Here is a 25,726-nt window from a genome sequence, read left to right on the forward strand (position 1 = left end):
GCGACAATGAGCTTGGCTAGAAGGTGGCATGGCTGAAGGTTGGTTGGTGTCTGAGGCATTAGTGCATATTTCATAGTGGCTACCAATGGTGGATTCAGACAATAGTATGCTATAGTTGTTGAAGGATGATGGTAGACTAACTAGAGATGTGGTGGTTGGAAATGGGGTAGAAAAAAGAATGGATTTTGCAATGGAGGAAAAAGTGAATCACTTTTGTATGTTGCGCCATGCCTCCATGGAGACATGGCTCGCTAGGTACCAGGCAAGCTAGGAAAGATCGGGAAGAAGCGCGATCTGAATTTCAACATAGTATGCGCCATCGACCAATTTGATATCCCGAGGGCATGGAGGAGATGCAAACATGGTTATAGATTAGATGGAGTATTTTGACAACTTGCAAAGTATTATCACGGTGGATTACTGTAGCTTCTCCATGATCCTATTCAATGTGTAGTGGTTTAAAGTGGTACTTAAAGGAGCTGGAGCAACAGTTCAATGAGGTCCATCTAGATTTCTCAAAAAATAGATTCCGAAAAAAGATGGATGAATGAGAGAGAGAGAGAGAGAGAGAGAGAGAGATGAGAAGAGAGGGAGACAAGAGGAAAAGAGGTAGAGGAAGCTTGCCATTATGTATTCATGGAATGCTACATAATAAAAGAGATTCACTCATAGCTTACATCAAAGAGATGGACTAGCATGAGGGTGTTCTAGAGTGCTCTCATGTGCTTGTCATTGTATTTTACATCTCCATGGACACCTTATATAGCCTCCATGAGGGATTAGATTAAGCTAATCTTCTTGACTAACATAATCCTAGATGATGTATGGCATCTTTGAAAATATGGAGAATAGTGGATGGGATAAGTCCCCACCTTGGTCATCATGCAAGAAGCCAAGGGTAGTGGTAGACAAGCTATAGAAAGAGAGCTAGATTACAAGAGGTGGGTGCCAAAAGCACATTATCATAATATATTTACAAGAATGATAAAATGGAAAGTTGATGTGATAAGGGTGAAAGAGAGAAGAAAATTGTGTGCAGCCAGTAGTCTGCACCTTCCTAACTTCAAATTGGTGAAGAATCTAAAAAAGGTTTCTTCTACAACTTTGTAGAATAGATCAAAACCAGTTAGGTAGCGCGAGAATTTTCTTGAAATTTGATTTTTTCTAGGATTTATTGAAATGATAAAAAACGGATTCCAAAAGCTGCTTTGACTTTAGTTCCTTATATATATATAAATACATATAAGCATGTGACAGAGGGGGTAAGCTTTTTTGTAAGATCCAAATGACACCATGATGTGGACATTGACTTGTGTACAAGGGTGAGTTGTCATGTAATGATGGTGATAGATCCCAAATCTCGGTGATGCAGGTAGAACCCATATGTAGTTGGAGGCTAGTCCTTTGAAAAAATCTATCTGCTCACTCAAACCCTAGGTATTATCCATTTCCACCTTCACTAAGATAGCCCATCCTTTTTACCCTTTACATTGACATCCCTTCTAAGAACTTATTTTCCCACTTGCTAGAGTTATCATAATCGAGAAGCAATAATGTAGTATATCTAGTGCTTGAAGAGTAAACCCAAAGTGATATGGTAAGACTCTTGATAAGCGTTTTGACCAAATTTTGTGGTAGAAATCCGATTTGTAAAAAATCTGGATCAGAAGGAATTGAAATATTGATTTTTGAAGCTTTAGAAGCTTAGTAATCTTAAGATTTAAAGAAAAGCTTGACTTTTTGAGGATTAATGTGATAGGATGGCGGCATGTTGACACCAAATTCAATGGCAGTGAGTACATCGTGCCACCACAGACGTTTGAATTGATGAAGTTAAGCTTTTTATAAAGCTTATAAAGCTTTTAAAATCTAATCTCTATTCTCTACTAACTGTGAGAAAAACAACGTGTTGATAAGGGAGCTTCCCGATTGGTCCTCCGCCTCCAAAGACTAGTCCTTCGCGATCCAACAACACAATAGGGGGTTCTTCATCGCTAGGAACATGTTGGTATTAACGGTTACTGTAGAACCTGTTTGTTCCAAGAGCTTCACCTTCGCGCGAAATGGTAAGCAATTGGAAGTCCTTGATCTTAGCTTCGCATTGATACCATTGGTGTGCAAATCAGATGTTGGATGCGTCGGTAGCGAGCGCCGGAAGGTCCCCAAGAACAAACAACTCTACTTAAGCTCAAAAAGCAAGAAAGAAGATTTGCACAACATGTCAAGGCAAAAAGACAAATTGGGTACAATCTCCCCCCATGCCTTGTGTGAGCGCTTCACAAGGTATGCATTTATAAATTTATTCATCTCAAAGCTAAAAAATAGTCCCAATTTTACAATAAGCATGCTTTAGCTTTTGTGTTTGCTTTTGTCCAAATAAAGAATAAAGCCATTGGGCAGCTCCGAGATGTGCCCAAATATAATATCCAATAATGAAATATTTAAACTATGTATCCATGCGCATACAAAATAATAAATATTTATTAAGTGCTTCAATGAATAAGTGTGTCTAAATAAATATACACTTTTAATAATAAGATGTGCGCCCATAAAAAATGATAATTTCTTCTAGGTAATCTAAATACACGCTATTGCCCAGTCCTTCCCAATGCCACCACTGCCTGCTCTACACATCAACTGAAGCATTCACAATTGTTAGAAAATAATAAAATTAAGCCAACAAAAGTGAATACCTAGCAATCTTTAGCTACAAAATAAATAAATAGGTTGGAACTCTGTCCTAACCTTAATTTAATAAGAGTGCACTCTAAACTCATAAACATTCATAAATTTAAATATGTATTCTACAAAATCACCCACTATGGAATCACCCACATGCACATTAAATTAATATGACACCCAAAAAGGACAAGCGTCTCCGTGAACTTCTCACATAAGGAATCCACCTTGTGTATGAGCCGTGGCAAATAAATATAGTTTTATGAAATCCACGGCAAAACCTCACGGAATCCACCATGGAATATGCCTCCTAGCATCAACTATACTCCTTTATGTATGTAAAGTTTTGTAACATACAATAGCATATTAACATCTTTAAAATCCCCCATAACAGTTGACCGTTTGGTTTGTAATTTTCTCCATGCTTGCCTTGACATTTCTTAAACTCCCTAGCATCTTCACTTTCTTTGGCCACTACATATCGTTGTCTCTGTATACGCACGAGAGCATTATATTGTTTTTCCGCCTCACTTCGTTCTTGTCTCTTAGGGAGGATTTTCAGCTTTCTACGTGTAGCCTTACATTCATCATCAAACCATTTCTTGCATGGCAATTATTTGACATTTTTGCGACTGCTCATTGGTTTTCCAAAACCCTCTATAGCTGCATTTAACATTGCATCTCTCTGATCAACCCATGTGCTCCTAGAACCCGCAAGTGAAGAATCATTGAAGCAAATGTTCAAAGCCTAAGTGAGCTCAAATATGAAGCTCAAAGTGCATCATAAGCATATCCAAGCACATACATTAATGCCAAGCATTCATATAAGCATTTAAAGTATCCGAGGTTCTTGTAGGCATTCAAAGCATAGAGCTTCACTATTGTATGCTTGCATTCAAACTATATTACAGTAGTAAACCCTACTAAAATTGAACTAAATGGGATTTATTCAATACAAATAGCATCTTAAAGCATCCCTATATTATTTAGGCATTAAAATAGTATCCCCAAAGCATTCCATAAGAATAATGGAGCTCAATGGATGCTATCCCATAAGATATGTAGCAAACTGTTTCAAAATAGTGAGGCAATGGCTAAGATCTTCTACCTCAAATGGTGCTCAAGCTAAAGAAAATGAAGCCCAATACAATGTTCAAGAGGTAGAGAAATTCTCAAAAGCTAACCGTAGAGGGCAAACACTGGCAACAATTCAAGAATAGAAGGTTGTCTAGTAGCGCATCATATATCGTCTTGCCAACTGTTCTTTTTCCATTGGCAATACAAAGACCTGAACCATGTGAATCTTAAAGTCTTATCAATGAACTGATGATTCTCATGGTTGATGTAGCACCACCATATGTGGGAAAATCCCTCCAGATGGAGAGAAGTAAAGAGAATTTTTTAATCATCGGTGCATAGGTAAATATTGAAGTAGGACTTTGTTGAATGCTGAAATGACTTGGTTTTTTTTTGTTGATTTTTGTTGTTTTTTAGGGCTAAATGGTTGATTTTTAATGGATTTTGAATGATGATTAGCTGTTTTGGAAGTGTTTGAGAGTGTTTTGGATAATGCTGATTATGTTTTGGAAGCTCATGGTGTTTTTCAGTAGAGGTATGAGGTTCTGATTGGTTCTCATAGCTTTTGTTTTAACCATAAGTTCCTAAGTTTGTGGAATTGAGAAGACCAGGTAACCTATAAGCTGCAGTGGTGGAAGGTGCAAGATTATATGATGAAGTTGAAGAAATGTTTTCAATGACCTCTGGAAGAGGATTCTCACCTCCTTCCATGCCAAGAATGGCATACCCAACAAATGCAGTCCTAAGGACAATTCCCTACTCCTATCCCCAAATGTAAAAGTGTTGTAGTACAATGTGCCAAATCCACAGTGGCCGCATACGAGATTGTCTCAAATGATGGTTCAACCACAATAGTAGTGGCCTCAAACAATTTCCCGAGTGGCGACTCAATAATAGTGGAACCCTACCAATTGGAATCAACAACCCCCAGTCTCAATAGGAGCTCTGAATCAAAACCAGAATAGAGGACCCTCTGGATCAAATCTAGTAATATATGTAGTGATCACATAAGATTTCCAAAACCCTACTACAAGTACTCCAAGGAGGTGAAAATTGAAAGGACTAATTGTCCAATTTAGTTGCAAGTATCAAGAAAGAGCTTATGGATGTGATTACAGAACAGCTATAGACACTAATGAAGATGAATATCACCAATATATCCACTCTTGCGGGAGGTAGAAGACATGTGATGCATCCTAATACATGGTGTGGAAAGTGCTATCAAGCAGGACATTTACCCACTGAATGTACCTGAAAACCAACCATTCTTAGAGCCTTCTGTTCAACAAATGATGTTTCTAGCATGCAATCCAAGTACCAAGCTTGTTGGTTTGGGTATGCCTCTTCATCAACCAATCTATGTGAACATCATCAACCAGACGAAGTTGATCTGCATTAATCAACCTAGAGTGACGTGAGTTTTCATCCTCATCGGATGGGGATGTGAGTATGGGTGTCCTCTGTATTCATCGACAGAGTGTGAGATGGAGGGTGAGGTGAGTGACCAGTCCTTGCCCTTTATATCCAACAAAGAGGTGAGATGTGTGAATGGAGAGTTTCATGTATGGGATGTGCCTCTAAATGCATAAAGCACAAAATCATTCCTGTGCATGGCACTATAAGGCTCCCTCGCCTTCCTTCTTGCATTGTATGCTGATACATGGTGGGATGCACAGTTGCACCATCAATTGTACACAAGGCATACAACCTCTACAAAAGTGACAATGTGGATAACATCGATGGGTTTTAGGAATGGGTTGCCCTCTTGTATCTATTAACATAGCGTGAGATAGAGGGGGGACTGAACATGACTAATATTTTCTCAAACAATTTTTGAGAGGTGATTGATGGATGTTACGACACTTGGAGTCAGGTACATTCTTCTTTCTCTATGTACCCATAGGACAAGCCTCCTTCGCCATCAATCTACACCTCATTCTCTTTAGCGCACTACACAATAAGGCACCCTGGCCTTCCTGCTTGCACCTATGCTAGACGAGGTTGGACACACTAGTGCACCATCAACTGTGCACACTTGCATACTCCCTCTTAACCATCTCCCTTGATTGATTTCTAAACTGGATGTGAGACTCGTTTTCCATCATTATTCAATCGAGTGATGTCCGTTGTGTACTCTTTCATTCTAATTTGAGTTATTATGAGCTAAGTGCTACATCCTTCGCCATCGATGGTTTCTCACAACTTCATCGACAATGGTGCCTCCTTGGGTGCTACTACACGGTCCCTGCCACCACATTGGACATGGTGCTATGAGGACATTTCGGTACCTCCTGTTTCCAATTGCGACAAAACATGCGACATCAAAAATCCCCCTCAACTCTCTACAACATGGGCCAAGTTTTTCTAACCCTACACGTTCTGTTTATAAAAAAATCATGTTTTAAGTGTGGGGACGTCAGCGTCTCGTCTGTTGTCAAGTCTTAGGTCCCTGTTGCTCAGTTCACCCTTTCCGGTAAGGTCTTAAGTGTGGGACATGTCCTTTGTGTCTGCTTTGCATACCCTCATGCATATACCATGATGTACTCATCATGTATGCCATGCCTTGATTTTACTCTGATGGGGTCCCTTCCCCACCCACCCATCCTCTTTTACCCTGCTCCCGGGGTTGTTCTTTCTCAATTTCCCTTTTTCCCTTGTTTTGTGGTTTTTGAATGTGAATGCATTCTACGTTCACTAGAACCCACATCCAACCTTATAGCCATGTTTATCCCTTTGACTGGTACACTTTTTCTTTTTAGAATCCCCTGTTCCGATCAACAATTCCAAATTTCATTTTTGAAGAATTTGCCACCAATTTGACGTGTTTAAGTACCCTTTATTCCAATGCACGGATTTTTTTGTGTTAATTTTCGACTCTATTTTTGTTTGTGTTTTTGCCATTTTTTCCATACGAATGCACTCTACCACCCTCGATCCTCATTCGCCCTTACCTATCCTGTTAGACATATTCTTGTGGATATGTTTTGTGTTCACCTTGCCGGGTTTTGATTGCTGGATCTTTTCGTATAAGTTTTTCTTTCCAGTTTTGGGTGTGTTTTTACGGTTCTTTCCACGTGAATGGGTTCTATCTCTGTCGAAAACGACATTTTGATGTGATAAGCCTGTTCAGCACATCGTCCTGCCCACTCTTCCTTCTTTTCGCACTTCATCTTGATAGATGGATTTTTCGAAATTAATTTTTGTGTTTCCCTGTCATGCGTGTTTGCGCATGCACACCTCCTTTTTCATATTTTGATATGCGTTGATGCATCTGTCATACCATCATCTCCCCATACATGTTGTTTTTGTATGCTTCATATAAAAAACAAACACAATACATTAATTAAAAGGAAAAAAACCAACCCATCCCCTCTCACCTCCCAACCCAAACTACCCCCCCTTTCCCTCCTCTCTCTCCTCTCTCTCCTCTTTTCTTCTTTCTTCTCTCTCTTTCTTCCTCCTCCCTCTCTCTTTCTCTCTCCCCAATCCTTCACCCCCCTCTCCCTACTTCCCTCTATCATCCTCCCCTCTCCTTGCGTACCCTCCTTTCTCTCTCCCCTCCCTCCTCCTCCTTCTCCTTCTCCCTCATTCTTTACCTCTCCCTCCTTCCTCCTTGTTTACCTCCCTCCCCTCCCTCCCTACTCCTCCTTCTCTCCCTTCTTCCCCTACCTCTGTCTTGCCTTCCCCGAATCCTTGTGGCACCCTCCGCGCCTTCCCCTGGTGCGTTGTGCCACCACCTCGCCTTGTGGCCTACGTCGCCTCGCCATACTCTACTATTGCCCGTGCTGCCGCTATGCCCATTCTTGCATTGCCCCTACCTTCACCCACACTACCTTTGGTTGCCACTACTTGTAGTAGGCCACCACCCTCCCTTGTTTTGAACCTCCTCCAGCTCCTCCCTCTCCTCCCTCCTTCCCCCCTCTCCTCCATACTTCGGCACCTCCTCCATTATCCCCCACCTCCAACTTCCACCTCTCTTGCCACCTCCCCCACATCTCCCACCTCCTCCTCCACAACCTTCCCAGCCTACCCACCTCCCCCTCTTCCCTCCTTGCCCATTTCGATCCCCCCCATCTCAACAGTACCCACCCCCTCAACCCCCCCTCCCCCCACGTACTTCGGCCAACCTCACATTTTTTTTTCAAATTTTTTTTAACACACAACAAAAAATAAGGTTTTAACAGAAAAAAAATTTAAAAATTAAATTTTAAAAAATAATCATAGCCCACCTTAAACTTAATAATACTTTAATTTCACAAAAGCCCCTCACAATGCTTGGCCCCACATCTTTTCATTTTCCTCGAGTGTGTGATATCTCTTTTTCTTCTGTGTCATGCACATATGTGCCTTCTCAAGCCTCGTTCGCATATGACCTTTCCATCTTGTGCCATGAGTTCGTGCTTGCAGTTGTTCACCCATGAGAATGTGCGTAAGATTCTTTCGTGGGGTGACACACTAGAAGCTAATGTTCACATGTAGCTAACATGCTACCTCGGTACATTTTTTTGAATTTTGAAATTTAAAAGTCGAAAGACACTTAAAACACACACGAAACCTTATAAAAACCTTAAAAGTTCATAAAAATACCATTAAAATACAAAAAATTATTTAAAAATTTCTAATTTTTTTCTAAAACAATTTAGTAAATTTTTAAAAGGTTTCAAAATTTTTCTTAGCTGATAATCTTCATTGAAAATTAGAAAATCATTAAAAACCCTAATTTCATGAAAATTGACCTAAAAATGGTAGAAAATGGTGATTTCTTTTAAATTACTTTTAAAAATCATATTAATTATTATTTTTGGATTACTTGTATATGTTGAAATGATCAAAAGTAATTGGAAACAATTAATTGGAAAAAAAGCCCCTTATTTTTCTTTGAAAAAATCTTTTTTACTCAAAAAATAGCTAAAATTTTTGAAAATTTTCTAAAAATTTTATTGGACTTTTGTGCTTCACTTTTAATCCATTTTGTTGATTAAACAAACATGAAAAATATTTGTCCAAAATTCATATCCAAATTTATTAATATTTGCAAACTTTTTCAGCTGGTTGGAGGTGTTGATTGAATTACATTGAGGTTGTATCATCTTTATAACTGATAGTACATTCAGATTGTGCTTACATACACACCCCTTCTAGGTATTTATTTTATTTTCTTTTATTTTTTCTATCCCAAAATCCACAAATAATTATTAAAAAGAATCATGATCACCATGTTTTTCATGCACGTCCGCGCTAAATACACATATTTTTTAAAATTAAAATCAACCCACTACTCACTTAACATACACTTTGTGCACTACATACACATGTAATTTTAATTAAAAATGAATCAACCGTCACTAAGAAGTACATGCTGGCAAAAAAACATCCAATACACAATTAGTTTTTAATAAATGAATTTGCATTTAGAGATCTCCAGTCAAGATTTGAAGTTCGGGTTACATTAAAAGCACCATTTCAAACTTAATAATTTTTAAATAAATGATAACAAAGAATCACAGTTCTCTTTCAAAGGTTAATAACCTAATAAAATTTCGCCCATTATTAATAACTTTATTAAAATGAATCCTTCATTATTTATTTTCCCTACACTTCACATTTCCTTTTTAATGAACGCACTTTGTGGGGATGGGAATGGTGAGTCTTATCTAGTCCCTTATGTCAATGGCGGTAAATAGTTTGAGTGTCATGTCAATCTAACCAATTCTTATGAGAGTCTCTATTTTTGTTTTGGTCATGTTGACGAGTCAAGATACGATATGTTTTTCTTTTCTTTTCTACATGATACGAGGATTTAGGATGTTTGATTATATTGCATCATATGAAGCCTTCCATCGCATGTATGTAGAGGTCATGCCGGATTTTTCCTAGGATATGGACTGCTTGGGGTGGTTAGTTCATTGGTCAAGTCCATGTGAGTTATTATGATCAATATCTTATTTATTCATATCCTATTGTTTTGCAGGAATTCATTGTGACTATTTGTGTGTGTGGTGTGTGTGTAATCCATTTGAATGGTGCCTTGTACTCCTCCTCTAGTTCAGTACATTCTGTTGGTGTCTCATGACTACTCTTTATTATTGGATTTAGATCTTATTAGCAAGGCGGGCTTAGCCAAGTTTGTAGCGCTTTCATTGCCACTTATCCTGGAGGATACTGATATATGTGATTAGTTTCTAGCCTCTTATAGTAAGAGGTTTGGTCCGGTAAAAGAAACAATTATCCAACTAACACTAAAAGCTTGAGCAAGGCTATGTCTTTACCCTATCGAGAGACACTTTTCCTACTGTTCAACAATTGTTCTTGAATGAGGATATGCTTAAGTTATTGCAGAAGAAGACATAGGATGTGTTGGACCCTAAGAGTGTTTTTACTACCTCAAGCATCAGTGTCTCTATGATCTCTAATCTTTTTTGAAAGTAATTATGCCAATTTCTTTAGGACAAGTTTATGCCTACCAAAACACCCTCTAACTACCTTTCAAAGGAATTGTTCACAGCTTCTAGAATGGTGTTGAAAGGCATTACTATTGATTGGAGTTTCTATCTTTTTTCAAAGATGGATCAACATTTTGTCAGAGCCACAAGGGGTAATGTGACTAATGTTACATTTGGTTTTTACATTTCTGTCTTCTTGGCATATGCTGCACCTCCGAAAGAAGTTCCTACCTTGCCAGTTGAACTACCAAAAGTTCCTCCTCCTACTGAAAGCACTAATGTTGTCATTGAGGATCTTGATTCCATTCCTTCTATGGTAATTCAGAGGAGAAGCCTTAAACAAGTGGCTGAATCAGCCCTAGTTCCTCCTCCAATCTCCATTCCTATTCAATCTAGCAGTCAACTTCCATCTTTCCTCACAATGACAAATCTTTTTAGAGCACGTTGTGATGGTACTCTAGAGATTTGCATTCCTTCTATACAACTCTTGGTCATAGGAGATGCAATTTCTTTCTTATGTAAAGACATCTAGAGTTCTATTGAGCTCTCGGTGGCTGCATGTATCTAGCAGCTCTATTCTTCTTGCTATGAAGAAGTTCAACAAACCAAAGAAGAGCTGAATAAAGCAAATGGTGAGCTAGATTCTACTCAAGAAAGATTTTCTTATCTTTATACCTAGATGGAGTAGCAGACTAAGATTATTGATACTCAGAAAGTGAAATTTTCTAGTTTGCAAACTTAGTTGACTGACACTAAATCCCAATTGGTTAATGTGACTGAGAAGAGGGATAGATTGTTGAAGGAATCTCAAGAGCTTCAAGATTTGATAGCTGCCAAGATGATAGAGGAGCTTAAATTAATTAATGCCACCCCTAAATAGAGCAACATTCAAATTCAGCAACTTAACGATCAGTTGGTTCAGCCATGTTCTTCTTCATAGAGTCCTACTATGTAGCCAGTTTCTTCTTTGTCCCCTGCGGACTTAGTAGTTCTTTAAAGACAAGCCACATTATGCCCTTTATTCCATGCTAAAGTGGAAAGGCTTTAGTCCAAAATGGACTTATTATGGTCTTCATTTGAGCAGTTCCAGGAATATGTTTCTCTAGATCACTCATTTTTTGTGCATTATTAGCAACAGAAGTTGGCCTTTTATATTAATCTCTCAATGATGGATCTACCTTTTCTAGAGGATGGATGTGGTGGGGCTTGGTCTTCTAACTTGATGAATGAAGTAGTCTGAATGGTTTTTGAAGACTCCGTGACTTCAAATACTATGGTGATGTCTTATATATATTTGAGAGGTGATTTATTGATTCCAGACGATGAAGATTTAGCTTGATATGTTGGGGATGTGGTACTACAAGATACTTTGTATGTCAAACATTTGGAGTTGTGGATAGATGATATGTTTCAGTATTATAATTCCAAAGTGGCTGAGTGTCTTGAAACTTTGTGGCATACAATGTTTGACTCTATGATCCTGAATCAAAGATAAAATGAAGCCTCTATTCATGTGCAGAACATTAACCAACTGAGGGTGGATCTTTTAGTCTTTCTCTCCAAACAATATCCATTTGATTCCTCTTTCTTTGATGCTTACCATCGATGATTCAACTTAGGTCCATCAGTTTCAAGCTTATCTTATTATCAATAAATGGCTGATAGATATGATGCTTATCTTTCCCTTTATAAATCCAACTCAATAGTTATTTTTCCTCTCCTTTTTCAACCTTAGGATGCCCCTCAAATTCGGATCTTTACTTATTTTTCTTTCATTGAAGATTGAGTATTTTCCCCTCCTCCATCTTGTCCTTCACCATCTATACATATTCCTACCACTTTTCTACCTATCTATTAATACATTTTTTAACAGATTCCCCTAAATTTTTAGCTAATCCCTCTTTAGCTCATTCCTCAATTTATGATTTTTCCTACCCATCTCTTCATCCTCTTTTACTAGTTTCTCTTCCATCTCCTACCACTTCTATTCGTCAACCCCCTCAATTGGTTAGTGGATATGTAGGGTTTGATCATAAGATTCCTAGATGAAGAAGATGGAGCTCAAATGAATCTCTTATTGGACCTCAAATTAATTAGCGAATGATTCCATGGGAGTGGATGACTACCAAGCATATCAGAATTATTCACATTTCGCTCAACAACATTCAAAGTCTATAGATCCTTCATTAGCGAGATTGATAGCTCACTTTGCTTGTACCTAGCATATATGCATAGGCATTCATATAATGATTTGAAGGCCATTCCAAAGTTGTGTATGAATGTAAATGTGAACATTGATTCCCAACAACTGGATGTATTGTATTTTCATACCCTTTGTCTGCCTAGTAGATACCTTGTCTTCCTAGAGAGGATGCGTTGCCTTCAATATTTTTAAAATCCTCCAAAAACTTTTGTGGATGAATTCTTATCTATGGACCATTTTCAAAATCACCAAGTCTTCAAGAGGGATCATCTTCATTGATACCTCTGGATGTATCTTTCATGATTCATAATTATATATCTCTCTTTCGGAGTGCAATTCAGATGGTTGTTTTGTGTTTTGTGTTTGTTGTGTGTTAATTTATATATGATGGGTTCATGGTGGTCGAATATTTGATTTGTTTGAGAGCTATATTTTTCAAGATTTGCAGTGATGGTGATGATGGATGGATAGCTCAAGTTGCAAAGATGCAAAACCTCTTACATCCTTTACAATTTTGTCAAGATTTGTTGTTGTTTATAAGATGTGTTAATGGATAAAGGTGTTTTCCTTTCATTGTATTCTTTACTAGATGCAGGTTATAAGTTGGGGTCGTGGTTGAATGGTTTATTGAAGATGCTAAAGAAGATTGAGTTGAGCTATATGATGAACTTGTATTCTCTTTTCCTAGGTCACGAGGACACTCCCTTATTAAGTGTGGGGATATGTTGAATGCTGAAATGGCTTGATTTTTTGGGGTTAATTTTTCTTGTTTTTTAGGGCTAAATGGTTGATTTTTTATGGATTTTGAATGATGATTAGTTGTCTTGGAAGTCTTTGAGAGTGTTTTGGATGAGGGTGATTATGTTTTGGAAGCTTATGATGTCTTTTAGTAGAGATATGAGGTTCTAACTGGTTCTGATAACTTCTATTTTGTTTTGTTTTTCTTTTGTATGGAAGAATTATTAATGATTGATGAAGTTTGAGTTTGTTTGAAATATCATTGAATGGTTTTTAATGGGTTTTAATGATTTGAGTTGAGTCGTATTCTTTCTGTTGACCTTCTATTACCCTCTGTTGAGCTTCTGTAGAGCCTCTATTTTTGTTTTGTTCTATTATGTATACATCTATATGCGTTTTGTTGGATGAGGGTGTAGTATGGGAGATTAATTTCTAGCCTTGGAAAGAGGTGAATGCAAGTTTAAAGAGCTCAAGAAAGTGGAATAAGTAGCTACTAAAGACTCAAGAGAAGACTAGAGTGAAGTGATAGTAGTGAGCTATGAAGAGTCACTCTAGTGGCTTTGGTGACCTTTCATATCAGAGACACCTCTTGGGAGGGGTATTCATGACCAAATAAGGGTTATTGTGAGTGATTGTTGAGTATTGTAGTGAGGATATGATGTACTATTTAGAGAGAGAGAGAGAGAGAGAGAGAGAGAGAGAGAGAGCCAAATCTATGCAAAACGATGTATCTACATATGAGAGATTGTGAGAGAAAGCTATGGAAACTTTGAAGATGAATCCTATGTGATATCTTTCCATTCAAAGTGGATTATTCTTCTGTGTTTTCAATGTCTATCAATGAATTGTTTGAAGAATATGAAGAGAGTGATGGATTTTGTTAAGGTTAAAGCCATAGGAGAATTGTGTCTATGAAGCTGCATGAAGATTTCTTGTTCCTGGTGTTCTTTTCGTTGTTGTGATTACATAAAAGATGAAAGTGATGTTTGTTGATAATAGCATATATATTTTTTTGCAGTAGAAATCCCATTTTCTTGGTGTCTCTCTTGGGGCTCTAGACTCTAATTTGGAGGTCCATTCTTCCAAGTCCGATGGGGATGGTAACTACCCATTGTACTTGGTAAGATTGATCTTGTATGGGAGTTCATTGGGGCATTGCTACCCATGATAGCCTTGCTATCCATACATCCACTGCCCATACATATCATGTTGTGTGTTGAACCCATGTTGCCCATTTTTTCCATGCTAGCCATTAATAGCATGCTATCCATGATAGGGCTAGAGGGGGCTAAAGTTGGATAAGGCCCATTAGTGCTCCTAGGGAGCATGAGGAGTCCACCTTATATATTAAAAAAGATACCATACGAGTTAGTAAAATTTACATGATTATATTTACAAAAGGGATTTTAAAATAATAATTTTAAAATTTTGTAAGTATAGTAAAGTAAAAGGGATCATTTTATGGCCTTATAGCATGTAAAGAAAGGGTATTTCTTAATACCCTTTGAACACATGTTATATAGATGAATTTTTTATAGGTGCACTCCCCAAGATGGGAAGAGTGGATGAGGTTCAGTTGGTGTGGAGAGGGGTCTCACAGGGGGATTAGTTGCATGGATGATAGGAGAGATCAAGAGAAGCTCATCCTAACAGTGAGAAGGCTCACCAATCTCAAATCTAGAAGCGGAAGGGATACCTTTAGTACCAAGAATACCTTGCACCAATCTCAAATCTAGGAGCGGAAGGGATTAGCTGCATGGATGATAGGTGAGATCAAGAGAAGCTCATCCTAACAGTGAGAAGGCTCACCAATCTCAAATCTAGAAGCGGAAGGGATACCTTTAGTACCAAGAATACCTTGCACTCCATGAAATAGGTCTACAGGCCATGAAATAGGTCCAATGGTAGAGTCCGGCATGATTCACACTTGGACTTGTTTGCCTTATCTTGTGTCGAGATGGTAGCTAATTGGGCTATAAGAGTGGTGAGCTGTTTCAAGGCCTATTGAGCCTAAGAGTTGGAAAGGGCCATTTGTTCAATTGTAAGATCTATTTTTGAGAGCATCTAATAATGATTGGCAACCTTTCCATGTGGCATATCTCATATTGAAAAAGGATGTGATTGAGCATGCTATAAGGGTCCACATTGGGCACTTCCGCTTACATCTTGCCATTAAAATCTTGCACCAAGATGGGGTTTTGATTCATTGAAGCTCTAGAGTCCCTAATTTCCCTCTGGACCTCCTCATGGACCTTGCCTTTGCCTTTTTGTGTTGCCATCTAAGTGTAATCCACACAACCCATTGTCAGTAAAATGGGGGTAACTTCTAGTAGGAAACTCTGATTGAGGATTTTTTAAATTAAAATCAAAGGAGACAAATATCTCTTTGCGATGAGCTATAAAGCTTTATGACAAAAAAGGATGCATTGGAAAGCAAATGGAGAGCAATTAGGCTATTGATTCCATGTAAGAAGCATGCAATCAATTAAGGACTCTTTAATGTGGGCAATATGCATTCTTAATATCTTCAACAAAAGGACTAAGCTCAACATGTGGATTAGAATGAGATATTAAGATTGAATTAACATACCTCTTCAATGCTTGAACTAGATGGATGAATTAAGTTAGCTCGGGTAAGCAAGACACTCCAATGGGTACAATTTTCAAGAGTTTGGTGCTTCCTCTAGTGGTACAGACTCCCATGCTTGATGTTGAGCTTTCTCTTCAAGGAGTGAAAGATTGAAGTTGAGATTTCATGGATGCTCATAAGAATTCTTTGCATGTTGACTAGCCCCTCGTGTGTACTTGACATGCTAGGAGCACCAGATGCATTAGGAAAATTCTTGTTTGCATACTTTGGACCATTGCAATGTGACTATGCATGGGGATTTATATACTATTAGCAACATCAAGATACATTTTCCCATACATTGCATACATTACTAGTAGCATTTTTCCTCATGGCCAACATTATATGGAGCATTTGCATGACTAGCATTAATACCATGAGTCTCAAACATAGTGGATTGCATATATGCATTGCCAAATTTGTACTTTGTGTCGCAACATCATGTCGACATTGTTATACATGGGGTTATGCTTATTACCAGTCATACTTGAATGGATACAGTGGGCCTTGCACACCACGCATTGGTCGCTACATATGATAAGGAGTTGTGTCATACATCCTTGTATGTGGTCCCTGACCCACCATAGCATGGAAACTAGTGCCACCACCAAAGTAACCTGGCTATCCCATAGTTGTGTGCATGCCTTGACAGGTGCTAAATTTAGTGTATAATGCCTTCTCCTATTGGCACAAGTCCCAAGGTGGTTGTCAAACCCTAATTTTTGAAAAAAAATTAGGGTTTACAATAGATATCTCTTTGCTATCTACCAAATTTGGCTGAGCTATGATCCAAATGGTTGAGAAAAGCTGAGAATGATTGAACATAAGCTGTATTGAATTTAGTGTATGATGCCTTCTCATGTTGGCACCGGGTGCTAAGGTGGTTGTCAAATCTTAATTTCTGTAGAAATTTAGGGATTATAGCAAAGATCTCTCTGTTGTCCACCAAATTTGACTAAGATCTAATCCAAATGGTTGAGAAAAACTGTGAATTATTGAACACAAGTTGGAGAAGGTGAGGGAATGCCAGAAGAGAGAGAAATTTGTGACTTTCACACAAGAAAAGCCTAGAATCTGAATGCTGCCTGTACCAGACATCATTTAACGATGTTCCCAGCTGCTTAGTGTGAAGAAAAATGCTAGGGTTTGCATTGGGGACACATAGAGTATACAACCACAATAGAAACACAAAGAGACAGACACATAGACAGACAGAGGGCAAAACTCGAACCCTAAACACAAAACTCAAAAACTCAAACACAAACAAAAGAAGGGAGAGAGAGAACACAACTCTGAAGTGAATGAATGTTGTAAATGAATGTAAGAGTGTACAGTGTGCTCAAGGGCAGAGTAATGTAAGAGTGTGACATCCACTAGAGACGGATCCCAAGTCTGTGACCACTAGTCGGAGTGTAGGAGTGCTAAATAGTGAATGGCAGTAGCTTGGTCACCAAAACGCAACAGTTTGGAGGCTGAAAACTGGTAAATGCAGTAGTGTACCACCAATTAGGGGTTGGAAACTGTGGAGAGTTTGCTGTAAACAGCAAGCTGCAACAATGTTTGATGTGGCTTGCAATGACTAGATGATCAGATCGCAGCTGATCATGATGTCGCTAGTAGTTGACATCAGCATGGATGAAGGCGCTAGTAGTAGGAGAAAACACGCATGGGGTGGCAGCAATCTTGAGGGTTGGACAACCACGTGGGAGGAGGTTGATGGTTGAAATCTGCACGTGGAGTGAGAAACCTACACAGATGGAATGAGGCTGAATGGGAGCAACTTGTCTATTTATAGATGTGGAAGGGCACCCCAAAAATTAGGGTTTTCACTAAACTCTCTCGAACTTGTTTTCATTTTAGGGTTTCCACTGAACTCTCTCGAAGCACTCCTTGTTTTAGGATTTTACTCTAAAATAGCATTTTTTAGTATGTTTTGGGGTTGTTTAAGAGGTTAATCAGCAAGTGATGCATGTTTTAGCTCAACACCTCCTCTCAGGCCCAAAACTGAGCTTAAAGGTTAGGCTAACCGTTATGATTTTTATTTACTCCAAGGCGTCTTACCCCAAAGTAGCTAGGGAATCAAGCAAAGGGTGTAGGTCAGCTGACTAGTGGCCTACCAAGACTATAGAGGAGATGGGTATTTTGCCAAGGGAATCCAAGTAGTCACCCCAGAGAGGACAGGGCATCGAACAAAGGGTGCACGTCAGTTTCCCAGTGGCCTACCAAGCCCTACAAAGGCAGATAGAACTACATGGAACTTTTAAAAAAATAAAATAAAATAATAAGTGAGGTAAATTTTACGGGATGTGGCCGATTGAGTAATAGTGACCCAGAAGACGAGAGAAGGGAGGGTATACCCAACATATCACAAAACAAAACAAGTGAACCCATCCACTCAAGGTGTTGATGATGAAGAAAAATAGATGATGAGGTATCCTGGTGATGAAGGAGGATGGTGGTATGGTGACATCTTCCATCGGGGGAAACAACTTAGGATCTGCTCAAGTGGTGCTCTACATAATGAGATGCAAAGTATGCTACATACTGAAGAATGCTCATGCAGCAAGTGCCACTTGGATAGTGTCCCTCATGGGGAAATTGTTCACTTGCCCAAGTTTGCTAATACAAAGATGAGGAAATCATGCAATGCAAAGGGTAAGGTACAACAAGGGGGAGAAGCTGATGTTGAAGACAAGGTGCTGAAGCCTATAGAATATCAAGAAGGGTAGGAACCCCCTCTCAACCTCGATGTAGATGCCAAAGAAGGAAGAGGAGCCTGATGTGGGTCTTTGGATGGTGCCGAGAACCATAAGGAATGAAAGAAGAGGAAGTGGATGAAGCACCATGCTAGAAGAGTAAGGTAGAAGTCACCATCATGATAGCATCGAGAGAGATGCTGCATGATCTGCCTTGGGAGGGAAAACTGCCATGCTAGAAGAAGAGCAAGCACTCCTAGGATGATGAAACCCTGAAAGGAACATTGTGCATCCCTACATCTCTAGCCCAGGTAGGAACAAAGCAATCTACAAGGTAGCCCTACACTAAAAGAAAAAACCCTGCAAAAGAGATGAGAATTTGCAAACATAGAGGTTAGTGGTGAGATGCTCCAAAGAAAAACATAATAGAAAGAAAATCTAACTCAAAAATAAATGAAATGAATGTGTATGTGTGTGAGTAAATGCAACGGAAGTCAAAAGAATGGAAAAGCTAAGGACAATGAATCCTATGGGCCCAACTCTAAGAGTACGTCCAGTAGCAGGGCTCTGCCAAGGGAACGCTTGACGAGGTGGGGAGGAAGGTGAGAATAGATGCATGAAGTGCAACGAGATTGAAATCTGCAGACCAATCAGCCAGTCCCTCAGGGGTAGTGAAAGAGATGGGCTGCTGAGGCTATACTCGAGCCACATGTCCAGTAGCAATGGCGGGTGCTGAAGGAGCAGATGAAGCAGGAGCAGAAGGCATAGCCCCACTGGACTGTGCAGTCGCAACTATCTGTAGAGGCTTTTTAGGTGGAAGACCTTGGGCCTTGGAGTGACACTCCTCATCCACATGGCTTGCTCTCTGGCAATGTGTGCAAAACTGGTTTTTCTTAGGGATGTGTTGCCAGATAGGTCTAGATTCTTTTGTTCCATCTGAGGAAGAGGAGTCACCCTTTGATTGGCTTGCCTTCACATCTTGCAAGTTCTTGCCACTGGTGGTTTTCCCTCCTGAAGAAGAGGCAACCAACCCCCTCTGCTCTGAATAAGGTTGTGATAAGGATCTCTTATGGACTTGATTATGCAGCATGGCGTAACGCAAGAATTGGAACTCAAACTCGTAGAAGGTTGGCACTCCAGGTTGGGATATGATGTGTTGAATGAAATTAAAGTATTTTTTGGGCAACTTATTCAAGAAGAATGTAATGTGATCATCATCTGAATTTGGAGAGCCACTAGTGGCGAACTCGGCAAGTAACTGCCTATATTCAACCAGCTTGACTTTCAGATCATCCCCTTCCTTAATAGAGAACTCTTGAAGCTCAAAGTCAAGATTGATGCACCGAGTACGATCATGAGCTGCATAGTGGTCAAGAAGGTGACTCCAACACTCTGACGCAAGTGGGAAGTGCTACAATAGAGAGTGAAACTCAGGAAGCAATCCTTGCATCAACTCAACAATGGTTGTGGCATTGCGAGCTCTCCATTGATGGATGTAATCAAGATGAGCTAGTCGAGGGTTCGGCATAGGCTCTAGACCAATGACGAGGTCCCAAAGACCCTAAGACTCAAGTACTTATTGCATGAAATTAGACCAAGTGTGGTGAAATTTGACCCGTTAAAACGTGTCTTATCTGTGAAGGCATTCTTGGCCGTTGCAACAGGAGTGATAGTGCTCGAAGATGGATAGTGTGAAAAAGTGTAGTGTGGCTAGGATGGGGGAGTGGAGTACACTTGGGAATGGGTCCCAGAGTGCCCACTAGGCATGTGGGTAGGGTGCAAGGTGGATCCATAGGGAGGGATGGGTTGACTAGGCATGGGCATGGTAGCCACATGAGGAACCCAAGGAGGTGGAACGAGAACACGAGAAACAGAAGATGGGAATCCTTGCGTAGGTATAACCTAAGGAGAGTGTGAACATGCACCATAAACTGAGGATGGGAACCCTTCCATATGAGTGGTCATGGGAGATGTGAAGCTGGGGATAGTGAGGGGGATACCCATTACAGTCAACCCAGGAGTTATGGATGTGCTCATTTGCTGAAAAGTGAGAGGCACCATGTTAAACAGTGGCATTATGCCTAACGAAGTACCATGGTGCAAAGAGGTAGAGAATGGGGTGGAGAAGGAAAAGGTGCTAGGAGTGGAGATGGAAGATCCAATCCCTAGGGTGTGTGATGCAGATGTGGAGTGTAATCCAAGGTTTTGGAAAGATGATGAGAGGTGATCAAGGTGTGATATAGAAGAGGGTGGGATGGGAGAAAAGTGAGAAGTGTGTGTGATATGCTCAAATGAAACAGAAGCTGTAGATGTACTTGAATTTCGTTTTCTTTGTCAGTCCCCTTTATTGAAGTTCACATATGCAAAGCCATCTGGAACCTGTACCTCAAAAGAAGAAACAAGCGAGGGTTTTGATTCATGCAACACAAAAGAATTGTACAAATCTAACATTTGACCTGGTTGAGATGATGAAGATGGATCTCCAGACATTTCGAATGCCGTATGTCCTCCATGATCGGAGAGGTGGCCAGCCTCACCAATCGGTCCGGATGTGGTAGCAAAACTGGTAGGAGGGGTGTAAACATCACCATACTTGTTGTGATAGACTAGCTCTCTAGAATATCCGTAGGATATCCTTTATAAGAGCACCGACTCTAATACCATGTGAAGAAAACTGCTAGGGTTTGCACTGAGGACACACAGAGTGTACAACCACGACAAAAACACAAAGAGACAGACAAACACAAACATAGAGGGAAAAACTCAAACCCTAAACCCAAAACTCAAAACTTAAACCCTAAACACAAAACTCAAAAACGCAAACACAGAAACTCAAACACAAATAGAAGAAGGGAGAGAGAGAACACAACTCTGAAGTGAATGAATGCTGTAAATGAATGTAAGAGTGTATAGTGTGCTCAAGGGCAGAGCAATGTCAGAGTGTGACGTCCACCAGAGACGGATCCCAAGTTTGTGACCACCAATTGAAGTGTAGGAGTGCTGAATAGTGAGTGGTAGTAGGCTGGTCACCAAAATGCAGTAGTTTGGAGGCTGGAAACTGGTAAACATAGCAGTGTACCACCGATCAGGGGCTGGAAACTATGCGCAGTCTGTTGTAAACAGTAGGTTGAAACAATGTCTATTGTGGCTGATGATGACTGGATGAATAGATTGCAGCAGATGATGATGTGGCCAATAGCTGACGTTAGCATGGATGAAGGCACCAGCAGCAGGAGCAAACACACATGGAGTGGCAGTAGTCTCGAGGGCTGGATAGCCATGTGGGAGGAGGCTCATGGCTGAAATCTGTATGTGGAGTGAGAAACCTGCACAGATGGAATGAGGCTTAATGGGGGCAGCCTGTCTATTTATAGATATGGAAGGGCGGCCCAATAATTAGGGTTTCCACTAAACTCTCTCAAATCGCTCCACATTTTAGGGTTTCCACTGAACTCTCTCGAACCATTTCCCGTTTTAGGATTTTACTCTAAAAGAGCTTTTTTTAGTGTGTTTTGGGGTTGTTTAAAAGGCTAATCAGCAAAGTAATGCTTGATTTAGCTCAATACTAAGGAGCCTCAAATTGCTGTCACTATCTCTTGGGAAGGTCTTCTCCTACTCCTGGGTATCTCAGATGGTCCTTCAATGACTGTAGATCAGAGCAGCAGCATCTCCTTCCTCTCTCTTGTAGGATGAATGAATTGAGAGTCTCTCGAGTCCCCAAAAACTTTTTTTTTAGTCTTGCACAGGTGTTTTTTCTAAGTAGCAACCTTCTAAACCTACTTTTTAGCATTATCTTGCTATTAAATTAATTTTTAGAATTAAATAATTTTGAAAATTAATTTAAGTCATTTTGACTTGGCCCAAAATTAAATGTGCCCATCCATAATTATATTGGCTAGGCCATTTGCAACCTGGAGTGGTTCCTAATCTTTGTTGACCCTTAGATTGGCATAAATTAACTAATTAATGCTAGTCCCCAGTGTCACCACTGACACTTATTGGCCAAACATTTGTCCTAGGGTTAAATCTCATACCAACTAACCACCAAGACTTAGTCCGTATAACTTATCCTAACTTTTTCCTTTGACACCTATTGCATCCTTGGGGTCCTTGGCTTGTTATCATGAAATTATTGACATGTGCATCACATGTGCTAAACGACCTTGCACATTTGATAATAACTCAATCAAAGGTTATTGGCAAGATTAAAGGATCTCAAAATTTCACATTCCTGTGATAGCTCATGATAGGGCCATGTAGGGTGAAGGAAGGGCACAAAAGGCTGGAATTAGCTTGATGAATGCTGTTGGGTACCTTTCTGCTGCACAAAATCTGAAATTTCTCTCCTACTACTATGTCTTTGTCCTATACTTGATTGGAGATCACTTTTGTGCTAGAATTTTTGTCGCTAGCCATACTTGGACAAGAAATTATTGTTGCTTATCTTGTTTGTGAACCTGAAGCATAGCAGTTAAGAAATGCATTTCTTTGAATTTGAAACTTACAAAATGTTTCTTAAAGTATGAAATGTTTTTGAGATTAAAAAATGTGGGTTTTTTTAAATTTTATAAATAATACATTATTTTTAAAAAATGAGTTGGAACCCAAAACATGGTTTTTTGGACAAAAACGATTGGGCAATGTTAAACATGATGATGATGATGTGTATTGACTCGTGAGGGCCCAAGATTTCGAATGAGAGACTGATTAGATAGGCTATTTACATGTTAATTTCAATTTTATTTGTATGATATGTATGAATTATAATGTGGAGTTCTAAACCATAGTATAGCTTGACATCCAAAGACTAACTTTGATAGAAGTGACAAGTCAATAATGGATCATGGATATGTAACGTATTATTCTCAATTGACTCTATTATCACTCAAGCTCAATTGGCCATTCTTTGTTTAAGAGAGAGTCCCATAGAGGTTTAGAACCTCTTTCCCTCGTCAAAACTATTAAAAATCCCTATTAAAAAGCCCGCGTTTCTTATTTTACCCCCTCTTGACACAAACTTACGAAACACATTTCTAATGTTTCGTTACAAAACCTCTATAGGATGCACAAGATGGGGTACAATTGAGCCCTTGAGTCCTTTCTATAGGATGCCTTAACCACCCTACCTTGGGGCATGTTTACACCTAGTTACTATGTTTAGTGGCAAATGTTGACCGACTAGATGTTGAAGGATGTAAACATTCCCCTACCACCAAGAGGTGTTCGAAGGGGCTTGAGGATATGGCCTCTGACCAACATGATAGGTGCACATTGCATGAGGACTTGGAATGACCATGCAGAACTCACTCTTTGGCGCTGTGCATTGGATGAGGTTGACTGTGCAGAGCTCACTCTGACTCTGCACGACAGTTACATCATTATGATAATTGGGCAACTGAGCGTGAACTACTCTGCTATGTCAGAGTTGAAAAAGTGGAGGCAATGACATTGGCAGCAGCAAGTGGAAATGGTGTGAGGAAGATGGCTCCAATGGTTGGCTCAATATTTTTTGCTTAGACAAGAGAGCATTGCTGTATATGTATATTGATACTACTGAAAATGTTTCTTACAAACCTATTTACCTTGTTGCAGCTTCTTGTTTTCAATTCCAGTGCATGTCTTTTCTGGTTCAAAACTCAATCAATATTGGCCCTATGTGTGCAGCATGCTTCACGACATTAAAATGCCATAATATCTTTGTACCAGTAGGCAATAAGTTGTGGATTACCTAAGGGACATTTGGACCATGCAAACCAGAGTAGCCACTTGTCTGAGTTTAATTGCCTCCATTTAGGTGGAGGTGGAGATTAATCATATGATTTGTAGCTGCAGTGTAAGCCCTCTGGTTCAGATTGCAAACCTCTCTTGGTCCAACTTTACTTTGTCAGCATTCCCTCTCTGTTAGAGCATTGTGTAGGCATGGGGATGCACTAGAAAAACCTGAGTTTTGTTTGTTAACACCTTATCTCCTAGACTTCTATGTGCAGATGCATTTCATGCATTTTACAACACGGCCCCAGTGCTAGTTTTGAGAATTGTTATGAGCAATCAGAATTATGTGATCATTGTGCATGATGCGTCTTCGATCCTATTAGTTTATATTTGTTTTTGCAGAATACATCTAGCTGGCATTGCAGTTAGAATGTTGTTTAAAAGCTGTTTGCTCAGTAAAGCAACATACCAGAGCATGTGCATTTGGAATCTTTGGTGCTTCTACAATATGAGTGTGATGATTCTCAAAAAAGGTTACTGATGTGCTGCTTTTTTGTTCTAAGTGTGTGCATCATTTGTATTCAGGGAAAGCTTTAATGCTTAAGGTAGCAGAGCTGGTGCCCAAGTACATACCACGAGCAATGAAGCAAGATCAAGCTAGACCTTCTAGTTCAAATGCCAGCAGCAATGGAAAGTCAGGGAAGGGTGGAAGGAAGAAAAAATGATCAGGCCCACTAGCCATCTCAATGTGCTTGCCCTATACTAACCTCATGTTGCTCTTGAACATATTTTAGTGCTAACATTTGCCAAAATATGTATGTTGGTCAGAATGTGAGGACGAGCGAAATCTATTTTTGGTTATGTTGGCCACTTAATTTTGTCGTACCTTTTGTTCCAAAATGCCTTTCCATAGTACTGGAAGTACAAGGCTTTCCATTTTCTTGGAAATGATTTTGTTTAGAGAACTTTTATTGGTAGCCTGCCAACAACACGTTGCAGAATTGTTCAAGGAAATTTTACTTTTTGTGTACACATATGGAGACCCATCTTTACATTTCATGCCTAGTGCATAGGATCTTACATTGTTTCATATTTAGGTCGGGACTTGACACTGCCATGACACTCTCTCTCCTTTCATCCATGTAATGGATTAGGTTGTCAATGGGCAAAAAATGTATTGAGGTTTTAATACTCATGGTCATACTGGCTGCATCAGAAGGTTTTTGTTGTGTTAGGAGGCTTCCATGCTACATGCAACTTGTAGATGTGAATTTGGACATGGTTGCTCCATGTCATGTAGGAAGAAGCACACTATTTGTGCATGACCTTATCAAGGCATCTTGTTTTCCATGGTTGAAGCTGATAGGACATCAGAGAGTTTGTTTCTTTTGTGATTGAGTGACTTTTGTTGCTCGTTTTTGCCATTTTCTTCGGTTTACATGAGGTTTGCATGTTGACTAGAAGGCCAATTACACATATCCTTTTCTAATGAAGTGTAAGAGTGTGTGTGTGAATGTGAGTGGGTGTGCACGTGTGTATGTGTGTGTGT

The sequence above is a fragment of the Lygodium microphyllum genome, chromosome 13 (genome assembly GCF_053477565.2).
Source record: "Lygodium microphyllum isolate KBCC chromosome 13, Lygodium_microphyllum_v1.1.10, whole genome shotgun sequence".
NCBI lineage: Eukaryota > Viridiplantae > Streptophyta > Polypodiopsida > Schizaeales > Lygodiaceae > Lygodium > Lygodium microphyllum.